The sequence below is a fragment of the Antechinus flavipes genome, chromosome 4 (genome assembly GCF_016432865.1).
Source record: "Antechinus flavipes isolate AdamAnt ecotype Samford, QLD, Australia chromosome 4, AdamAnt_v2, whole genome shotgun sequence".
Taxonomy (NCBI): Eukaryota; Metazoa; Chordata; class Mammalia; order Dasyuromorphia; family Dasyuridae; genus Antechinus; species Antechinus flavipes.
Genome location: NC_067401.1, coordinates 293,314,850 through 293,337,610, shown reverse-complemented (window position 1 = coordinate 293,337,610; position 22,761 = coordinate 293,314,850). Strand labels below are relative to the sequence as shown.

The following is a 22,761-nucleotide window of genomic DNA, read 5'->3' as shown; positions in this document are numbered from 1 at the left end:
CTAGGAGTGGACACATTTTAAAAAACTTTTGCCCCTTTGTTTGAAAACTCAATTCTTTGTGCCAAAAGGATGGATTATTAGTATCTGTAGTCTTCTCTTCATAGAAAAGCACTTACAAAGTATGTGATGTGTTTAGAGACATGCTATAATTCTATTCACTAAGAACAATAAAGACCATTTCCACACAGATTTTATTTAACTACCAATTGATTCTATGTAAAGTTTTCTGAGTAGCAGCATTCTTTTTTCTCACTGTAGCCTAAAGATGATCTAACTCCTAACTAAAAATTAAGTTGGACCTCAGACTTGCCATGATATCCTGGTGTTGAATCTGATGTTTGTTGTGATGACAAACGGTCTCATCAAGACCCTTTGATTTAAGCACAACCTTGTAAGCATTATCTTTCTCTCAATTCACATAAACAATTCTTCATATTTTATAATGTTTCTTGTTTTATACAGAATTGGGGGTCAGAAACCAATCTTCTCTAAAAGAGAATTGATATCCCCAAAGCACAAATTTGTAGTAGTTGATGGCATTTATTAAATGCTATAAACTTTGCAAAGCAGTTTATAAATATTCTCTCATTTTATCATAACAACCCTGAGATGTAGGTGCTATAATTATCCCTGTTTTATAGATAAGGAAACTAAGACAGGGAGTGGTTAAATGACATCCAAAATCAAATAACTGGTAAGTGTCTGAGGCTGGTTTTGAACTTGATGTTTCCAAGTCTGATAGTACATCCACTGAACAACCTAGGAGCACTTTTATAAATGACACCATTACAAATAGAGGAGGGAAATCGAATGTATCCCTGTTTTATAAATATATTTTATATATGCCTTTTTTCATCAATCAAAATGAATGATGATGTAGTACTCAATTAACAATGCAGATTATTTCTCCTCTGCATGTGTTATCAGAAATATATACCAGCTCTGATTGCAAAGTGTTTTCAGACAAGATGGTATAATATGGTAAAGTCTGAGCAATTTTTCACATACTGATTTATTTTGACTTTTTAAACTTCAAATAAGTCTGTGTTGCAATATTAAAGGTAATTCTGCTATATTTTTCAATGTCAGGGCTGGTTTTTTTTTCCTTTTTCTTTTTTTTTTTCCTCCAGGAAAGCAGATAGAATAGAGGTTGGGACAACATCCTCCCATAAGCAATGTTCTTTATCATCAGTGCCTTTTTTTTCAGAACTGTGTTCCTAAAATATAGTTCCCTAAAGAAAGCTTACTAAGTAATTTCCATGAATTTGATATGTATAGACTCCTTGACTGCTTAGTAAGTAAAAATCTGTGGAAAGAAAATGAGTCGGGTTTTTTTAAACAAAATTGATCACAATTTTTAAAAAGATACCTGTGTGGGCATTTGAACATTAATTATGGAACATATTTCATCCTTTGAAATCTTCTCACTTAGGTAGACAAAATGGTTTTTGGACAGGGATCTATAGGCTTAAGGTACTAAACATGGATAAAAAGAAAAATGGAAGATATATGATTACTTCCTTCTAGAAATTTATAATCTAGATTAAAAACAGTTATCATATAGATTATATAGCTCAAAGCCCAATTCATATATACAGAAGAAAGCACATAAATTATATGTGCATATACATATTGTGAAGGAAAGATATGCATTGCTATCAGGTAAACTCGGGTTTCTGTCTTTGAAAGATTTTGAAAGCTAAGAATGCAGGGTTAGCTCTTGGGCAAGGCCATTTTTGCTAAGATTGTAGGTTGAAGAATACATTCTGTTGAAGGCCACAACAATAGTTTTTGTATATTTGTAGTCTTGGAATTTCTCAATGGATAAAAATATACAAAAGAGGATAATAATTTCTGTTCGGTTACTCTTTACAAACATAACCAGTGAAGTTGAAACTTCATTTTCTTGTGTCTTGAGAATGTTGAAAAATTAAAGAATTGAATTTGTCATCCTCTCCTGAGTGCTAAATTGGAAACTGAGGAAAGAAATTATCCTTTTTAAGTGAGCCTTACCTGAGAGGAATCTTCTCTTTCATCCCAAAGCTAATGAAAAAGACCCATATTCCATCTACTTCTTTCAATGTTTTTAGAAGTTGTTTTGGCGCTCTCTCTCTCTCTCTCTCTCTCTCTCTCTCTCTCTCTCTCTCTCTCTCTCTCCCTGCCTCTGTCCTTCCTTCCTTCCTTCCTTCCCTCCCTCCCTCCTTCTCTCTCTCTCTCTCTCTCTCTCTCTCTCTCTCTCTCTCTCTCTCTCTTACATATGTGTGTATGCGTGGTTGTGTGTGTCATTGTGTGAATAGTTAGATACATCGTTTGTATTTTTGGGAATAAAAGCAATCAACGCAAATGCATAACTTTCATTGATAGAACAAATTAGCCATTGGATGAGCTGAACTTTTACTCAAAAAAAGAATTTTAAAAAAAAACTTCCTCTTTTATTGGTTTAGTAGTACTTGGACTCTTTCTACAATAGTACTATAAATACCTGGAAATCAGATTTTTAGCAATCTCCATTCTAGTAAACCATTATGAACCTAGAAAAAAAAAAAAAGAAAGAAAGAAAACAAGTAGCTTCTGAGTAGCCAAAATAATTGTCACAGAGCCCATAAACAAAAGCCTGTGGTTTGTACCTAAAATGCCTGCAGATATATATCATCTGCCAACTTTTTTAAAAACAGATTTGTGATATCATTGGTATAGGTAACTGACACATAACTTTAAGAGAGTTGTCTGACAAAACAAGAGGTTAGATGACTTGTAGGTCTCTATATTCTATCTCACTTTACCTGAATATAAAACAATTTTGGCTATCTGTCCACAGCAAATTAGAAAGGTAGAATTGGAGGATATAACAAAATAGAAAATAATCTCATATTATATGTGAAAAAAGGAAATAGAAAATAATTCTAGTATCTAGTTGACAAAAACCACCTACCTCACAGGACAAGACGAAATGAGATAATACTAGTAAAGCACTTAGCACAATACATGCATATAATAGGTTGTGGTTGTGGTTAAGTTGTGTCATTCATATCTGACTCTTTGTGACCTCATCTGAGGTTTTCTTGGCAAAGGTACTGAAGTGGTTTGCCATAATTTTTTTATATTATATTGATATGTTACATTTATTTGGGGATATATTTATTAAAAGTCATTTGTCGCACATTCTAATAAAGGACTGAAATCACAAAGATTTCCTCTTCATTAATCAAAGATAATTTTGAATTATGATGATCAGTTACTTGGGAAGAATCTTGTGCTAGATAATTCCAATACAATATCAAGAATTCTCCAACTCTAAATTAGTTTCTTTCATTTAAAGGATAATTTCACATGTTTGGTTACATTAGTGTTAATTTGCTTTTGTTACTTCAAATCTCCAGTGGAACATATAGTTAGTCTCACCATTATTACTACCAGCTGTGGTTGGCCTGTGATTTTTGTTCATTCTGTCTAAATTCCAAAGCAATTAGCTCTTTAGTTTAATGACAATATTTGTTAATGGGTTTTTGGGGCCAAATTCCGCTATTGGACGGTAGGTGGTGAGTCTAAAGATAGAATATGGCCCTTATGTTCCAAAGCATAATCTGTGTAATTTGAACTTTAAAAATTTTTTTTCCTGAATTGCTTTTTAGAAAATGTGAACTTATTCTGTCTTTTGTGGAAGTTTCATCACTATTTTAAAAAACAATAAAGGAAAATAGTCATTTACAAGATAACTGTCTTATCTCATAACTAAGTCCCTTAAAACTGCCATGTTATAAATATTCTGAATTATATTCAAAAGAGTAAAAAATATCATATATAAAATTTATGGAATTGAATAGTCCCTATATGACCCATATTGTATGTTCCTTGCCAAGTCTGATTTTGTTATTAATCTTAACTAGAAATTTATCTAATACAATGAATCATTTACAACTCTTTAATTTTGAATTGTTTCATTGTATTAAAAGAACATTGGGCATTATATAGTAGAAATAGTCATCAATTTGAAATTAGAAGACCTGGATTATAATTCTAATTAGGACACCAAACATTAAGTGGTTTTTAGCAAGTTGTTTAAAATAATATCTCATAGTTTTAGCTTCTTTATATCTAAAGTGATGGGATTAAGTTTGGACTTGGTATTAGCCAATATTTTTCTAGATCTAAGATTGTTGTGACTATAATAGACTGAGAGAATCATGGCTTTAAATAATCAAGATTCTAAATACCATAAAGATAATGAAAATTAAAAAAAAATAAGCCCAAAATAGGTCTATTGAAAAGTATTTGAACTGTTAAGAATTTTGCTTTGGTGATTGGGTGTTTGTAGCCAAGAGAAAAGAAAATTTAGAGTGATTTTGATAGTTATCTTCAAAGGCTGATGTTTGAAGGTTTTAAGAGGAAATAGATTTGTTTTTTGTTACTCTGGAGACAAAATAAGGGAATGTGAAATAGATGTTGGTACAATATCATCATCATAACAGTTTATATTCCTATAGCACATTACAATTTGCAAACATTCCTCATGACAACCATATGAATTAGCTTGTATAAATATTTCCCCTATACTCACTTACCAAGAAGCAGCAACAGGCCTCAAATGCAGTTTTAATTTCAAGTATATAAGTTTATCTATTATACCACATTATCTCCCTTAAAGGAACTATCCATTTTAATTGTCCAATGATAGAATAGGCTACTTTGAAGAAGCATTGTATTCCCCAAGAGGCACTTTATACCTAAAAAGATAATGAAAGTACTAATGCCAGACAGAGCAGAAATATAAGTAATATTGTGAGAAGACCTGGACTTAAATCCTGAATCAACCATTTAACCTAATCTTTCTGACCCTTAATTTCTGCATGTATAAAATGAGTTTGATGGTACCTGAATAACCTGTCTCACAGTATTGTTTCAATGTAAACTACAAAGCACTATAGAACACATGATATGCTTTATTATTTTGATAGAGTAATAATGAGATATTAGATATATGCATTGTGTGTGTGTGTGTGTGTGTGTATGTGTGTATGTGCTATCTTTCTCTTGGATTTGAACATGTTTTGGTTCCTCAAACTGAGAACTGATGCTTCTGCAGAGAAGAGGCAGACTTTAGGCACTGATCTTTTCAATCTCAAAAGGACTGAAGATCATTTCACTATATATTTGTGCCATTTTTGCCTCGTGCATTGAAACTCCCCCCCCCCCCATCAACTAATCATGTTGTTGCTTTCATTCATTTCTATAGGTCTTTACAAAAGCTACTTTACTTCATCATTATTTCTCATGGTGAGAATATAAGCAATGATGAGAAGTTACTTCCTCTATATTGTGGTTAAATAAATCCCTCTAAAACAATGGTCCTCAAACTTTTGTTTTCAGTATCTTTATCCTATTAAAAATTATTGAGGATCTCTCCAAAGAGTTTTTGTTTATCTGGATTATATTTATAGACATTTACCATATTGGAAATAAAAAAAATTTTTTTGAATTTGTAGACCCTCTAAAAGGGTTTCAGGGATCCCCAGGATTCTCTAGACCATACTTTGAGAACCACTGCATCTAAAATTTGGGAGCTTTGACACAAATGACTGCCCTTATCTAGTTGGAATGCTTTGAGATAACGAAATTATTTATTGACAACTTGAAGACTAATTCAGTGCTTTATCAGACTTCATTATCAACTTGGACAAAAATATGGGATCACATTTGTAGATAAGATAATATGCCCAATGAGGATGATTATGCTGGGGATATTTAGACATATGGAAGAAGTATTGGGCTAGCTCGTTGACAGATAGGGTTCTCATTGGTTTTTACTGAATCTATGAAATTATCATTCCAAATTCTTTTTTGAGCAAAATGCATGTGAGATATTGCCTCTATAAAATACTGTCCTGTCCTTCCACAATCTTACTGTCTGGTTGGGATTCGGTTTTCTTTCTCATTGAATTGATAAACAAACTCTTACCTTTTCATTAGCCTTAGTGATTGATTAGCAGACAGATAGACTGTAAGTATCTCAAATTGCTTCAGAAAATAAACCTAGGAATTTTTCTACTACATTGTTGTTGTTTTATCCTCATCTTCCAGTTTGACAATTCTTAACACAAATTCAATTTGTTTTAAAGATAAAGTAGTTTTCTAGTAGATAATGGGGAAATGTTATATCTATCATGAAATAATTGATTTAAGGATTGGTCAGAGATTGGATCTAGTCTAAGGAGCATCCAGTGAAGAACTTCTACCAGTATAGATCAGCACATTTTCTGCAACTCATAGTCTGATAAGGTTGTCTACCCCAAGAGGTAAAGTGACTTACCCATTGTTACATAGTAAGTATTTGTAAGAGACTAAACTTGAACCCATGACTTTCTAGCTCTGAGACTTACTCTGTGGCCATTATGCTACATTGCTTATCAGTAAACAAGTAAGGACATAAAAATTATAAGCAAATCAGTTTTTCTTTTTTTTTTTCTTAAGAGGTAGATAAAAATCTGTTTCTATTAGAGAGAGAAGTAGATGAAGTAGCTTTCATTGAATCAGGCATTTTATTCAAGAAAAAGTTATTTGATTTAAAGAAAGGTAGGAAATCTTTCTCCACCCCCCAAAACAGGTATTTTAAACAGCAGGATGTAATTTCAGACTATTTGCAGTCAAGAGGTTTCTGCTGAGGAAAAATGCTCATTCAATTTAGGAATGCAGATTATAATAATTTTCCTATCTTCCTCGCAGCAGGTTTTCTGCCATCATTTTGCAGACTCATAAGTTTGGATATGATATAACTAGGTGATTTTGGATTCAGGTGACATACTTCAAGCAAATTCATATTAGTTCAAATTAGTTATGATGTAAAATTGCTTAGTTTTATCCAGTGAAATGGAAGACAGTTGAGTTGCTTTACTAATGTAGGGCATGTTTGTAGTATATACAATGTAGTTTATGATGACAAACTTCACAGAATGAAAAATGAGGGAAAGAAAGCTTGATTTCTGACTGCAATTGTCAAGAGATTCCTATATGTATGCATAAGACTACTGAAAATAAAAAAAGAAAAGCATCCAATGCTTTAACTTTTGTTAACTAACTTAACATCTTTTAGATACATATTTAGATTATATATATATTTTTAAACCCACATATGCTTATATACCTTTCCACCCATACCCACCCATCTACACAAACATATAAACACACATGCACATGGATCGATAGATATATAGACAGACAGCCAAGAGTCAAAAAGTACATATTGGAAAGAAAAGTAGCCTAAGAGTCAGGGAGAACTGAGTTCAAGGCCCACCTTTCATTTATTGGTTTGGGTCAGTTAACCTAGATAAATCATTTAACAGCTTCCAGGAACCTCTAAAACAGAAGTGTGAGACTGATACTGCCAACAAAATTCCTATGTGGACTGAATGACACAAAAATGTGATTAGAAAATATTTAGCAAAATATATAAAAATACAATGCAATATAGATAATGTTAATTTGAGATTCACTGGATCAATATATGACCTGTAGGAAGTGAGTTTGATACCACTGCTCTAAGACCATGAATTGTTAAACCACTGTAGATCTACATTCATAGAAATAGTTTTCTCAGCTAGATAATTTTCTACAGTTATAGATTCAGACAAAAAGAAAAAAGGAAGGTGTAAAATTCTATAGTTTAGCAATATAAATGTTTTAAATAATGGTAAGTTCTTTTTTTGTCACTCCTATTCTTTTTTCTATTAGACCCTCACCAAAATATAGTTTATGATGCCTTTATGTTATTTAGATAATCAAAATGCTTAAGCTTTCATTCCATTGTAAGAAGTTGTCTTTATTCTGGGATTGAATTAATTCCATCTTTGGGTATTATATCTATAAATCTCAACCCATAAAGCACTGCTTTGAGATCTCATTTTATAGATAAAGGAAATTAAAGCAAGAAAACTGAACTGATTTGCCCCAAACCACAGAGGGTAAGACAACGTCTGAACTACCCTCAAATTATCAACAGTTCTGATCCCTATGTGTAGTGCCAGGCCACTAATCTAATTCACTTGTGATGGAAGTCTACTTCTTGTAAGAATAAGGTTATATATGTGCAGTGAGAACAAGTACATTTTTTTTCTTGTCTAATAAACACTGCCAAACCTGATATATGGAATTTTTTAAAGAGGGAGCCTAAGTATCCAACTGAGTCCAATGTCCAAAAGAAATACTTTCACCAATTTGTTTTTTCCATTAAGTCCAATAATTGTAATCCAAGCATCCAAATCCAAACCTTAATCTAATGGTGCCATGAATCCCAGAGTAATTCGTTCAGACACCTTAGAATTGTTTTTAGATTCAATGACATTGTCAAATAATATAAATGAGTGTTGGAGTCTAGACAGAGATATTGTTACAGAGATACTGTACTAACATGATATATCCCTCATTCGTAAAAGCCCAGTAAGATGTGGATTTGGAAAGTCATTTCCAACTATAAGTCTAATTATTTGATTTCTTTTCCATGTAATTCCCCCCCTAAAAAACACATTTAAGTTTATTTTATTTAGCCTTAGAAATCTTTAGGACATTTTATTGGAAGTAGAATCTATAAAAGATAGACTTTCAAAGAACAGTGTAGAATTTTCAAAGGGAGTCAATGTCTTTCTTCTATATTACCTTGTCAGATTTGTCTTTCATCTATGTTCTCTCGACTTCATGGAACAATTACTGCTTACACTAGTATTGATACATCTTATAATTTATTTTTGTAATGTGTGCAATAAGAGGTGCTCTGGCATCATAGATAGATAGTAAACCTCAGGGTTGAATATGGGTTCAAGTCCTATCTTTGATCAAACTGGCTGTATGACTCTGGTCAAGTCATTTAATCTCTTAATTCCCAAACAGCTCCTTAAGAGTATAAATTGCAGTTCTTCATTGATAAGAGTTTCTTCATAAGAAGCATTATTTGGAAATTATAAATATAGACAAAATAAATTTACAACTAATATTACATAGAAGCTCTAAATCATTATATATGAATAAATAATTATATGATATAAGATATAATAATTTTAAAACCTAATTAGCAATGTAGCAAAGTTTACAAATAAACTAAGATTTAAAAAACTTTCTTTCCCTGGAAATTTTGTCATATTTTCGATTTAGCTCTAAATATGAGAAACAAACTAATAAATTAGACTTACTAATTGGCATTAAATTTGTGCACTTTTGAGTTAGCAGAAAGCAAATGCAACAACAATACTGGGAATTTTTAACTTTCAGTATTAAAAAACAAAGTTTTCATTTAAAATTAGTAAAGAATGAGTTTAATAGAGAATCTTATGGGATAAGCAAAGCAGTGACAAATCTACTTAGCTAATTTTTTTCTCTCTTGTCCTAAATGTAGTTATTTAACAACACTATCAGTGGTGCTGTTGATGTTCAGTCATTTTAATTGTGTCTGATGGTGACCCCAATTTGAGATTTTCTTAGTAAAGCTAGCCCAGTGGTTTGCCATTTCTTTTTCCACCTCATTTTACAGATGAGGAAACTGAGGCAAACACACTTAAGTAGCTTATTTAGAGTCAGATAGCTAGTAAGTATATGAATCTAGATTTGAACTTAGGCCTGAATTCCAGGCCTGGTGCTCTATCCATTATGCCATTTAGCTGCCCTACTATTAAGAGTATTCTTGATATTTTTTTTCCTTAAAATATATGAAGAGTTTAATTTATATAGTGATATATTATTTTAAAAAAACATTTAGGTAGCATTATTCTCCTGAATCCCCCAAATTTAGTAGGAAATTACAAGAAAAAATTGGGAATATAGAAACTTTGGTGGGAAAGATAAAACTAAATGGAAAATCTTTTTTTTCTCACAAATTATATTGTAGTAGAACAATTCTATACAAGAAAAAATAAAAAGTAATAAAATAAAATTTGGTGGGCCTAGAGAATTTAAAATAATGCCCTATATATAGAAATGTATGCTCTATATGCAGATTATAAATGTTTGTGAAATTTCTAGGACTGTTTTTATTTTCATATGTTAATAATATACCTTAAAACATTTTCTTTTCAATTGTAAGTCTTACATTTACTGATTCTTTGACATGTCTCTATGTTGTTGCAGTAGAGTCAGGGTTTCCCATTGCACAAAGCCAAATTAATTATATATTATTTACGTTATATTTTGATACTTGAATAGATCTAACATTTAACTAATACAAATTTCAATCTTAGATTTTTATCTATGTTTTCATATAAATTCTTCATTTTGGATTTACTAATTGAACTGGACTTGGTCTTTTTCCCTCTTCTGTCTCCCTCTGTCTTTGTCATACGTATATTATATTATAGAACATAACATATTATACATATATATAAATCAGGGTAAAAAATATATTATTAAGACTATTATTTTGCATTATTACCTAATCATTCCTCTTCTTTTTCTCATGATATGTTAGTTTGACTTCAATTTGTGGAAAAATTCCAAAACTTACTATTAAAAAGGAGAGTTAATAAGTACTTGAAAAGAAAAACATGAAATACTTATGAAGAATATGTTGTGAAATTTCCTTTTTGTCAAATTTATTCGATTAGTAAACCAAGAAATATGAAACTATACACAAGGTTTTCAGCAACATATTGGATAATATCTTTTATGTTCTCCATTTGGACAACATGGAGAGATGTGGATAGAATTATGATTCATTTAAATAGATTTACAATGATTGGAATGACTAGCCTTCAGTAATAGTAATTAATGGATTGATGTCAATCTGCAAAGGTATCTCTAGTAAAATACTATTGACCTCTGTTTGGGTCCTGTTTTGTCCAATATTTTTAATCAGTGACTTAAATAAAAGAATAAATGTCATACTCATCAATATGAAATTAAGTTGGAAAGTATAATTAATACATTGGATAACCAATCAAAAATTTAAGCTCTTAACAGACTAGAATAATGAAATAAAGCCAATAAGATGAAAATTAATATGCTTGGATGTAAATCTTACATTTGGGTTAGAAATTTTAATTTCATAAATACAAGATACAGATGCTGCAAATTGACAGCAGTCTATATTATTATATAATTATTGGGTGTTTTATAAAATTGAAAACTCAGTTGTAAACTGCAGAAAACAAAAATGAGTAAAATATTTAAAATATTAGCCTACCTATTCCAAATCATGAGTATCAATGCTAGTGCCACATTTTAGAGGCATCTTAATAAGCTCAATCATATCTAGAGGAAAGTCATAAGAATGATTAAAGTATTAAAGATGTCACCACATAGAGATGAGTTAAAGAAAGTAATAATGTTTGACCTAAGGAAAAAGATTTAAGGTTACATTACTTGTATCTTAATGGATTTGAAGGGATACAACTTAATTTGCTTGGTCCCACAGACAGAACTAAAATTGTAGGCAAGCAACTCAGAGAAGTTTTCATCTTGTATGCGAAATTTTCCTAAAAATTAAAGCTCTCTAAATGTACAAAGAGGGAAACTAGGTGGCACAATGGATACATTCCTGGAGTCTGGAACATTCATCTTTCTGAATTTAAATCTGGCCTCAGATACATTAGCTGTGTGACCCTAGGCATGCCTGTTTTCCTCAGTTTCATCATCTATAAAATGACCTGAAAAAGGAAGTGCCCAGCCATTCCGGTATTTTGCGAAGAAAACCCCAAATGGGGTCACAAAAATTGGACATGACTAATAATAACAACAACAAAAAAACCCCATAGAAATTGCTATCTGTTATGACTTTTCCATCTCTGAAATGTACTTCAAGGAGAGGCTTTTCCATTGATTTTATAAAAGGAATTTCTTTTTATATTGAACTAAATGACCATCAATATTTTTCTAACTGTGAGCTTTTATTATTTTATGCTTTTCACCAAGTCTTTTATAACACCTCAATAATTTTAAAAGTTGGTAAATATTTACCATATTTATATGACACCATATGTGTCCTCATGGAGACAAATGGGAAAATAAGACATGTATACATATAACTATAATATAGTAACCAATTAGTTATTAGCGATAAAGAGCTACAAAATAAAATGTTTTGTGAGGTTCCTGCATGAAAAGACTATGGAAAAAAACTTCTGTCTTACATTTGAGCTGAGCTGTAAGAGGTAGAAATGAAGCAGTAAAGAGAGGGGAAAGGAAAACTCAGGTACATAGAAAGCAAAAGCAGAGATGTAGATTTGGGAAAGTGAAAGACAGTGGGGGACAGAAAGAATGAAATTTAGCTGAAGTTAATAAAAAGAAAAAAACTAACAGCACTAATATATGCATGCAGCTTTGTTAAAGCAAAAAAATCTATAAACTACACTTACATCCAAAAATGCTTGAGAAATGGCTGAATAACATGTTACATACCTATGTAGTGGGATATTATTGTGCCATTAGAAGTGTCAAATATGACGAATTTTCAAATTAAAAAATTATACAGAAGGAAGAATATAGAATTGCAACAATAATCTTGGTAACTGTGGTTACAAAAAGAATAATAAAAACAGAACCCAAAAAATAATCCATGGAGGGGCAGAGATCTCAAGGAGGTACACAAGAAAATATATTTGTTTTGTTAAAGTTAATTAGTGCTTTTAAAAACAAATAGTAAGCAGTTTGGAGTTCATAGTTTTATGAAGAAAAAAAAGTGATAACAAGGAGATTGTAGGATACACAGAATTTAATAACTAGATATGAGAATTGAGAAATAAAGAAATCAAAGTTAACATCAAGTAGTCACCTATGGGAGATTAAGTAAATAGTCTTTCTGTTAACTAAAAAAAATTAGTAAAGTCCAAAGGAGGAGCAGGTTTGCACAGAAAGATAATGTGCTTGCCTTAGGATATAGTGACATAAGATAGTGTTGTGGAGATGTCCTGGAGGCAAGAAAGGAGACTTGTAGAAATAGATTCAGAAGTCATATGTATAGAGATAATATTTGAACTGGAAAGGCAGTGTAATAAAATAGAAAAGATATTAGATTTGGAATCAGAGTGAAAGCTTAGCTCTAATTCTTAATACCTACGTGTAACTTTATATCACTATATTCCACTGGTTTCAAAGTCCTCATATGTAAAGTGATCTACAAAGTGAAATGAACTACATGACCCTCTGCTATGAAGAAAATTCAAATGTGATTGCCAAAGCAGATGGAGAAGAAGGAGAAAGAGATGAAGAAACCATGTAGTCCAAAGTCTTCATTTTAGAGATAAGGAAACTGAGACTGAGAATGATTAAATGACTTAACCAAAATAATACAGAGCATCAAAGGAAAGATGTGAACTCAAACATTCTGAATCCAGAACTTTTAATTTGTTACATTCTACTATATTGTTCTCTGACTTCTGTATTTTTTTTATCTTCATAAGCTCATAAATGAGCTGTCTTTTGAGAACCCATGGAGATATAAAGCTAATTTTTGGCCACAGATAGGACTTCATTGCCAAGTGTAATTTGATCTTACTTATATAATCCATACACTAATATGCCTCTAAAAAAGTTATAATTTCCATGACCTCTTAAATATTGAGTTGGAAGGGACCTTAAAAGTAATCAAATATATCCCCTTCTTTTTTCAAATGAGAGAATGGAAGGTCAAGACAGGTAAATGAATTTACCAAGTTTACACAGATTTGTGATTTAAGCCCAAGCTTTCTGCTTCCTAAGCTAATATTCTTTTCATCAAACCACATTTCTTCTTATGAATTAAGATAGTTGGCTATCTATCTCTGCATTTATTTTCTCTTCTTGCCTCTCTTTTCTGTGATGATAGCTTTAATATTTTTTGAAATGCATACAAAAATAGTTTTCAACATTCACCCTTGCAAAACATTGTCTTTCAAATTTTTCTCCCGCTTTCCCCACCTCCTACCTCCTTTAGATGGCAAGTAATTCAATATGGATTAGACATGTGCAATTCTTCTAAACATAGGTCTACATTTATCATGCTTCTGCATTTATTTTTTTAAAGTTTGGACTTCAGAATTTCAGTCTAGTTTCATTTATGCAGTCATTTTTCAAGCAGTCATTATATAGCATTCATTATATGGTTTTAAGAATAAAAAAAAGTAAATATTTAATGAACACCTACTATGCACTAGGTAGTGTGGGGGATACAAAAAATCATAAGACTGCTTCACCTTCAAAGAATTTTCTATGTAGGAGATAAGGAACAAAAAGAAAAATAAAATGATGTGAAATTATATACAATTTCTATATGGCCAAAACAAATCTTTCTTCAAATATTTCATGTGTAAATTTTAGTGTGCATATAGGTTTAGGAAACTATTTTTTCATACATGCACATGTACACAAATATATCTAATTTGATTCATATTTGGACTACATGTTGCTCTTCCTCACAATTGTTACCCTGAACAAGGTACTTCATTAATGAGTCCCTAAAAGGAATCATATCCAAACCTTCACTGTGTCTAATCAGAGTAGAGAGTCTCCTGTCACCACAGCATCAATCTTCTAAATCCCAAATCATTTGAAATTGCTCACAAGTTGATGCTCCCCAGGAAGCTTCCATCTTATCCCTTCAAGCTCCAGACCCCCTGAAAGTCTCATTAGCCTTTGAAACCAAGTTTTCCTCCATCCATAAGAAAAGAACATTTTTCATGACTGAAATGTTGTTTTATTTTATTTTGGAAAGAAATAATTTTTTTCATGTATTTTTGTTTTGGAGTACCAACTTAAAACCTTAGAAAATAAAAGATATTCTAGGAGTACTTCAGTAGTTTGGGGGATAGAAGGATGAATCAGTTTCACCTGATTAAAAAAATAATAATAATAACTACTCTTGGACCACCACAGCAATTAATTATCTAATCACAACTTTGAAATCATATTTTGCAATGCTAGAGTGGGATTAATTAATTTTTTGAATCAGTGACATTGCTTTATTTTCAAAAGGAAAATATTATAAGATATACTTCTTAGTAACTATTAGGGTAGATTTTTCATAATTAATTCTGACAGTGTCCTACATTTCTACAATGTTAATACACAATATTTATGTAGTTTTAGCTACAAAGTATTTTCTAACTAAACATTTCTTTTTAAACTAAATTTGTTTTTAATTAAAAATCTATTTAATTAACAAATCTATTTCCCCATCCCTACCATAATGGAAAAAAAGGACAAAAAAAGCAAAATTTTTGTTACATATAAATAAGTGAAACAAAGTCCCTCATTAACAGTGTCCAAATGCATATATTTATCTTTCTCTCTCCTGAATCCATCATCTTTTTTTGGGTCTACTGGAATCATGTATTATCTTTCATTGTTCATTTTTATAATATTACCATTTTTAATAATATCTTATTTTATATCCAACTATATGTAAAAATTATTTTGACTTCTTTAAAAGTTTTGATTCTGAATTCTATTCTTCTTTCCCCTCTTTCCTCTCTGAGATGACAAGAAATCTGATATAGGTTATATATGTACAATCATGTAAAACATATAAATTAATGTTATTGTATAACTTGCTCTTTTTTGCCTTCATTTTGGATTAATTCATAAAAGTCTTCACAGATTTCTTTGAAATTATCTCTTTCCTCATTTTTTACAGCCCCTAGGTAGCACAGTGACTAGAGTTCCAGGCCTGGAGTCAGGAAGATTCATTTTCCTGAGTTCATGTCTGGCCTCAGTTACTAGCTATGTGACCTTGGGCAAGTTACTCTACCCTGTTTGCCTCAGTTTCCTCATCTGTAAAATGGCCTGGAGGAGCAAATGGAAAACCACTCTAGTTGCTTTGCTACAAAAACCCCAAAAGAAGAATCCCTTTTCTTATAGCATAATAATATTCCATTGCATTGGTGTTCCATAATTTGTTTAGCCATTTCCCTTAGTTTCCAGGTTTTTGCTATCACAAAGAGTTGCTGTAGCTTATGCTGTTACTTACTCCCCAAGTAGAATATGAGTTCTAGAAGGCAGAAGTTTGTGAATTTTTATTTCAACTGCCATATGCCTACTTAATAAATATCCATCAAATTGAATAAAATTGAATTATACATAATAGATACATCTCATGAGTGCTAGTCTCTGAACCTCATCTATAGTAAAATATCAATATCTCAATTTTACAGGTAAGGTTTAGAGAATATGTAGCACTCACAATTCTGCAAATCTGTAAAGTTTTTGAAAGTTCCAAACTTACTATCTCACAGAAATATACAGCAATCCTAGTAAGGTCTTCTGATTCTTGCTCCATTGATCTTTCCAAAATCTCATACTCCCTCTCTAGTACTCTTCCCCTACAGTAAAAATCAGTTCTTGTAAGCATGATAAACGCTGCAAACCTCAAATCTGGTTATAAAGGATATTAAAAGGTTAATTAGATTGATGGTTGGTCTGCTGAACTCTATCAGGTTAGTCTGTCACTTGCATAAACATGGTTGGTAACATCTTATTATTAAATTTGAACCCATTCAGAATATAATACCAACAAAATATTGCTTGAAATATATTACATTTCATAGTGAGGTTAGAATTTTTTAGTATAACATTCAATTGATGATTTGAAAAATGTCTATTATGCAGTTGGAGAAAGTGAGTCATATTGTTTTGAGATATCAGTTGCCTATGAAGCCTACATAATCATGAGAAGTCAAGTCCACAATTATTAGCTTTCTCCATTTAAAATAATAATAATAACTCTTTTACCTTAAACCTTCCCTGTTACAAAACACTTAGAAATTCCATACTCATTCTTTCTCAACTCAGAAACTTAGAGGAAGATTTTTAAGGAACACAGAATTTATATCTTTCAAGAGATAAAGTAGTAATAGCTTCTGTAGTCTGGGGGATAGTAGAGGATTTCAGTATAACTTTTATATACCTTTTTGGGTAATTACATTAAGTTTACCATTTGGGCAGTGTCAATAAATCTATCCATGACAACTGACTGGCTTTCATTTGAAATTCTCTTTTACCAAGTACTTATAGACAAGTGAAACAAAGGATGCAGAATGCTTGTATTGTCTGTGTCTTTGTTTTTTTCAACTTGGGTAAAAATGCTTTTCTAACCAGACTTAGCAGCATTGTTTGAATGCCTCCCTGTTGCATCGCTGGATGCTTGCTTACAAACATTTTGAGTTCACAAAGTGCAAATAAAAATTGACAGGCTACCATCATAATGGAAGGTGCATGCCTTCATGATGTGCTGATTTTATTTCTGCATTGTTGTGTTGGGCTTTGCCAGACATTGTGAGGAGATGAGACCATTGCAATTTAACAAGTCACTTGGCTGTATGCATGATTTGATTTACTCCAGGGTCTTGCCAGTGCATTCAGCTTTATTTGTTAACGTAGCAGAACATTATTTATTAATGAGTTCTTCATGCTTTATTAAGCCTAATGTCAAAACACCTCTGTGGGACCCTAGGCATGCTTTCTCTTTGTGCTAAGACCTTCCAAAGAAAATGAAAAATTATGCAGCAAGGCTCCAGTAAAAACCCAATAGATATCAATTCCATTACTCTTGATCTTGGCAGATGATGTTTCTGAATTTGGGGGAAGAGCTGAATCTGATCCTGTGCTAAGCTGAAATTAAAGAATCTACACTCTCAAATGTAGGTAATTAGGACACCTTTGAAACTCGGCAACACTTTTGTGGCTAAAAAGGATGAGTAGAATACTCAGTAGGGAGAAGCTAACAAGTTCAGCAGGAGGGGGAAAAGTATAGATTTTTGCATTCACAGCACTACAGAGGGAAAGGGGACTTTTGCAAATGTTAAAATCAGTGTAAAAATAGTAACAGAGAAATAAATGAATTAGAAAATGAAAACATCAGCATCCCTAAAAACTACTTACCTCACAGTAAAACTGCTCTGGAATTTAGCAGTGAATTCTTGAAACAATGGAAAGAACACTGGATTTGGCAACAAAGAATTTATCCATGTGACCATCCATAGGTTATTTAACCATTCTTGGTCTCAATTTCTTCATTTGCAAGATGGAGGAAAGGAGTATTGGAGAGTGGGACTCAATGGCATCTGGCTTCAATTTCAAGATTCATCCAACTCCTTTGCTTATAATAATTATTCTTAGCCTTCAAAGACCAATTTAGGGTTCTTCAGTTCATGTAGATCTCTTTCTCTCCTCTGGATTCTAGTAGCAAATGAAAATTCACAAATTTTATTTCTCCAGTAGTCAAGAAAGGGTTAGTCTTGTCTCTTCACAACTAGATTTTAAATTTCTTAAGGACAAGGCCTATGACATATTTTTTTAAATTTCTTTGGTCAAATATATTGTGGCTAGTACCAAGTAGAATCTCACACACACACACACACACACACACACACACAAACAACACACACACACACACAATTTCTTCAGAGTGGCTTATTCACTTCATCACTTATTAGCTGCTTCTGTTATTTGCCCTCCATTCTTGAAGATCATGATATTAGGGAGGTGATACTATGACATACCAAGTGAATTGGATTTAAGTGAGAAGAGGGTTGTGCAAGTTTACCTGCCTCACTTTTTCCTCCAGAGCCATCTGGGTCCAGTGGCCAACTATAGATGAGGATGACTCGAGAAGGGCCTCAGTGCACTGGGAGACTTTGGCCTTCTTAATCTTAGGTCTTTAACAGGTCTCAGTTTGACTGAGGCACATACCCCTTCAGAGATTAACACTATGTAGCCACTGAGGCAAAGAATAGCCTCCTTCACCTATCCAGTCAATTAATCAATCAAAAAATAAAGGTGGGAAGGGATTGGCCAACAATAGATCCCAGTCCAAGTCCCAATTGGTCATTGTTTGAGTCCTGATTGACTCAGAGTGAATATAAATAGTAATCTTTCTGTTTTGGTGAGGAAAAAAAAAAGCTAGTTTTTGATTAATTTAACCTTCCTGAGTCTCAGTTTGCTTATTTCAATTGTGAATAATTGAAATTTGCACTGTCTTTCTCATAGGATTGTTGGGAGAATCAAAGGAAATTATGCACAATGCTTTATAAGTAATAGGATAATGCATAAGTCACATAACATTATTGTTTTTATATATATCAAAGAGTAATAAACATTAAAGGTCTACTAACAAATATTCTCCTGGACTTTAGGAGTAAACATTTTTTAGTGTTTTGCTTCATATTTTTTGTAGTCACAATAGTTTCATAAATGTGCAATGATGATTGAAATCAGGTTCATTTTCAAACTACCTGTGAAATTGCACATAATTTTTACTCAGGTCTTGACTGATTGAATTAAACAATATTCAGACCCAATGTGTTCAAAATGGAACTCGTTACATCAATCCAGGAACTTCCTACCATCCCATGTCCAATCTCTTGTTTCTACTTCTTTGCTATTTATATCCATCTCTTTTTCTCCACTCACATAAGCTCTACTCTTGCTCGTTGTCTTCATCGCCTCTTGTCTAGACTATTACAATGACATTCTTCTTCATCTCCTTACTTCCAGTCTCTCTGAGCTTCTCTAATCCATTCCTGCTCCTACAGTTATAAATTAATCATCCTAAATAAAATTCTGATCATGTCACTGTGTCACTTAAAAACTCTCTTGTGACTATTGTCTCTAGAGGAAGAGAGACTCCTAAGCCTGGCATTTAAAGCCTCCATAATCTAGCTGCCATCTTCCTTCTTTCTCAGTCTTATTTTATTTCTCCTGTTGCATTTTATACTCAAGTCAAACTGCTCCATTTATTGTGATCCATACATGACATTTCATTCCCTCTCTCCATAACTTTGTGCAGGTGTTACCTCATATCTTGAAAGGACTCTTTCTTTATCTCTAAGGACTCTTTCTGAATTCTTTCTTCACCTCTAAAGATCATTAACTTAATTCAAAGTGTAACTCACAGATTAGTACTAATACAACAAGATCATCCCTGGTTCCAATTATTCATGACCTTTCATTGTTTAACTGATTATGGGTCATTTTTATACTTGTATATACTATTATATATATATATATATATATATATATATATATATATATATATATATTATATATATATATATATATATATATATATATATATATATATAATGCATGTTATATATTTATACATAGATTATATTGTATTATTTACATATATGTATAGTATATTTACACATAACATATTTGTATATATTGTATTATTTATATATTAACATATCTTATATATGTTGTTACATGTTATTATTTACATGTATTATATATATTTTATATACTATTATCTCTTTATAGAATGTCAGTTTCTTTGAAGACATGGAATATTTCATTTTGGGTTTGGTAACTCCTTCATTATCATGGTACCTTACATATAGTAGACTCTTATTGAATATTAGGATTTATTGAATAGCTTAGAGTTTGAAGTAGGTTCTTATATCAATCCTTATAATATTTGACCCTTAATAATGAAATACTGTAAAAATTCCACATCCACTTGCTTCTTCCAAGATGATCAAAGTCCCTGCCATTGTAATCATTTAGATCCTTCCTTTTAGCTACATGTTAAGAATTTCTTGTTGAGAAAAATAGTCATTCTTTTGTGGAATCCAGAAAATGCCATTTTTGACATAAGCATCAAATTGTTCCCCAGGGTCTAAGAAAGATAAAACATGAGAGGGAGGACTTTGTGAAGAGGAATTCCTCTCTTTTATAATAATACTCCTAAACAGAATAGGCTGACACTCTCAAGTACTCCAAGAAAGCAGTGCCAGGACTAGACAACAATATGAACCAAACTTTTATAATATCTTTCAAGTTGGGGTCAACTTCCTGGATTAGTCTAATAAAACAGAGATATATTCTTGATCAAAAGTTTAGCTAGGACATATATACAAATACATAAATAAATAAATATATATACATATATATATATATACATATATATATATATATATATAGTTATACACTAAATTCATGGAAAGAAACATTGGGAATCCATACAAACACACATAAAGAGTAGAGAAGGGAAGAAAGCAATAAGTACATAGAACCTACTATATATAGCTAGGTGACACAATGAATAGAGTGCTGGATCTGAAGTCAGGAAGATCAGAGTTCATATCTGACCTAACATTTACCAGCTTTGTGATCCTGAGCAAATTAATCTTGGGTCCATCAGTTTCCTTAGCTGCAAAATGACCTGGAGAAGGAAATGACAAGCCAGTCTACTATCTTTGCCATTAGAAAATTCTAAATGGGATCACACAAAAAAATCAGACACCACTAATCAACTAATGAACAACCGATCCTTTCATTTAAGGAGTAGCTAAGTGGCACAGTGGATAGTGTGTCAAGCCTGGGATCAGGTACACCTGAGTTCAAATCTGGCCTCAAACACTTAATAACTATGTGACTAAGCAAGTCGCTTTATCCTGATTTCCTCGATTTCTTCATTTTTTAAAATGAAATGGAGATGGAAATGGTGAACCTCTGTACTATCACTGTCACAAAACAAAACAAAACAAAACAAAACAACAACAACCAAAAAAAAAATACCCCAAATGGTATAACATAGAGTGGGACATGACTGAAATGATTTAACAAAAGTTTCCTTATTCTATGCCCAATATTCTGTTAAGTATACTTAAATAGATTATGATCTGTACTACAGGAGGTCAGTGGTGTCCTAAGTTGCTTGCGCTCTTCAGAAAAAAAAAGTAATGTGTGTCAGTGGTCATTTTTATGTTTTTTAATAGAGACTTACTTTCAGTGGTAGACACGGATATGTGATTAGAAGTAAGTTGGTCCCAAGCCCTCATCATTGTTCATGCCTGCACACTGACTTTCCATGTCTGTCAATCCCCTCTGGTTTATGTTTCTGTAGGTAGGCAGTACAGTACAGTAGAATTGATAGCCACAATATACTGGATTTGAAATAAGAAGACTGGGGTTTGATACTTACTTCCTATCTACACTATTTTGGGCAAATAAATTTACTTTTCTGAATGTCATTTTCTTCATGTGTCAGATTAGGAAGTTAGACTAAAAGTCACTTAAAAGACCCTTAAAGCTCTAAATCCTATAAAGACATTAGCCCAAAGGTGGGAACACCCCATTGCCAGCATAATTATCTTGTTGTAAATATTTCAGGCATGGTTTCTGGTCTCCTATACTTGTTCAGCCCCATTATGGACACTATGGCACAATATAGAAGTCAAGGTACTCTCCTCTTTTCTAAAGCCCATGAAGAAGAAAAAGAAAGAAGATTTTTTTTCTCATTTATTCCTAATGAAAACTGCAAATAGTAGTGCTTTCCAGAGGTCAAAGAAGAAAATATACATCTTGAGCTTATTTTTCTACTTATATTCACTGTTTTTTTTCTTTTATCTGCTGTCTTGTTATAAATAATTCCTATGTGATCCAGGAACTGGTTAATTAAAGCTGATGTTTTAAAAATTGACTCCTAAAGGAATAAGATCAAACAGCTGTCTAAGTTGACAGATGATCAAATTCTTTATTTTAAGGAATTTGAATTGGTTTTATACCTTGTATTCATGAAACCCAATTAGTTAATAAAGATCTTGTGGTTCATTATGTCAGAGATTATGAAAGGAGAAAAATACATTTCATTGGGAGTGGGGAGAAGACAATATAGACAAAGTATCAATGTATGAGGTATTTTTTGCTAGGTTTATATTTCTTTCATGAAAATAATTTACCTTTAATTTTATTATTTTAAATCTCTTCTGGATCCTAGAAATCAGGATCTCACAACAGGTACTTTCTAAATCTTGATCTGGATTGATCAGAAATGATTTGAGCTTAATTTGGGTACAATTCATGTTCTTT

General features: G+C 31.9%; 1 protein-coding gene across 1 annotated transcript in view; it reads left to right on the top strand.

Moving 5' to 3' along the window:
- Positions 1-22,761, top strand: part of HS3ST5 (heparan sulfate-glucosamine 3-sulfotransferase 5) — a 290,397-nt gene that overhangs the window by 126,654 nt on the left and 140,982 nt on the right. The gene's annotated exons all lie outside the window — the stretch shown is intronic.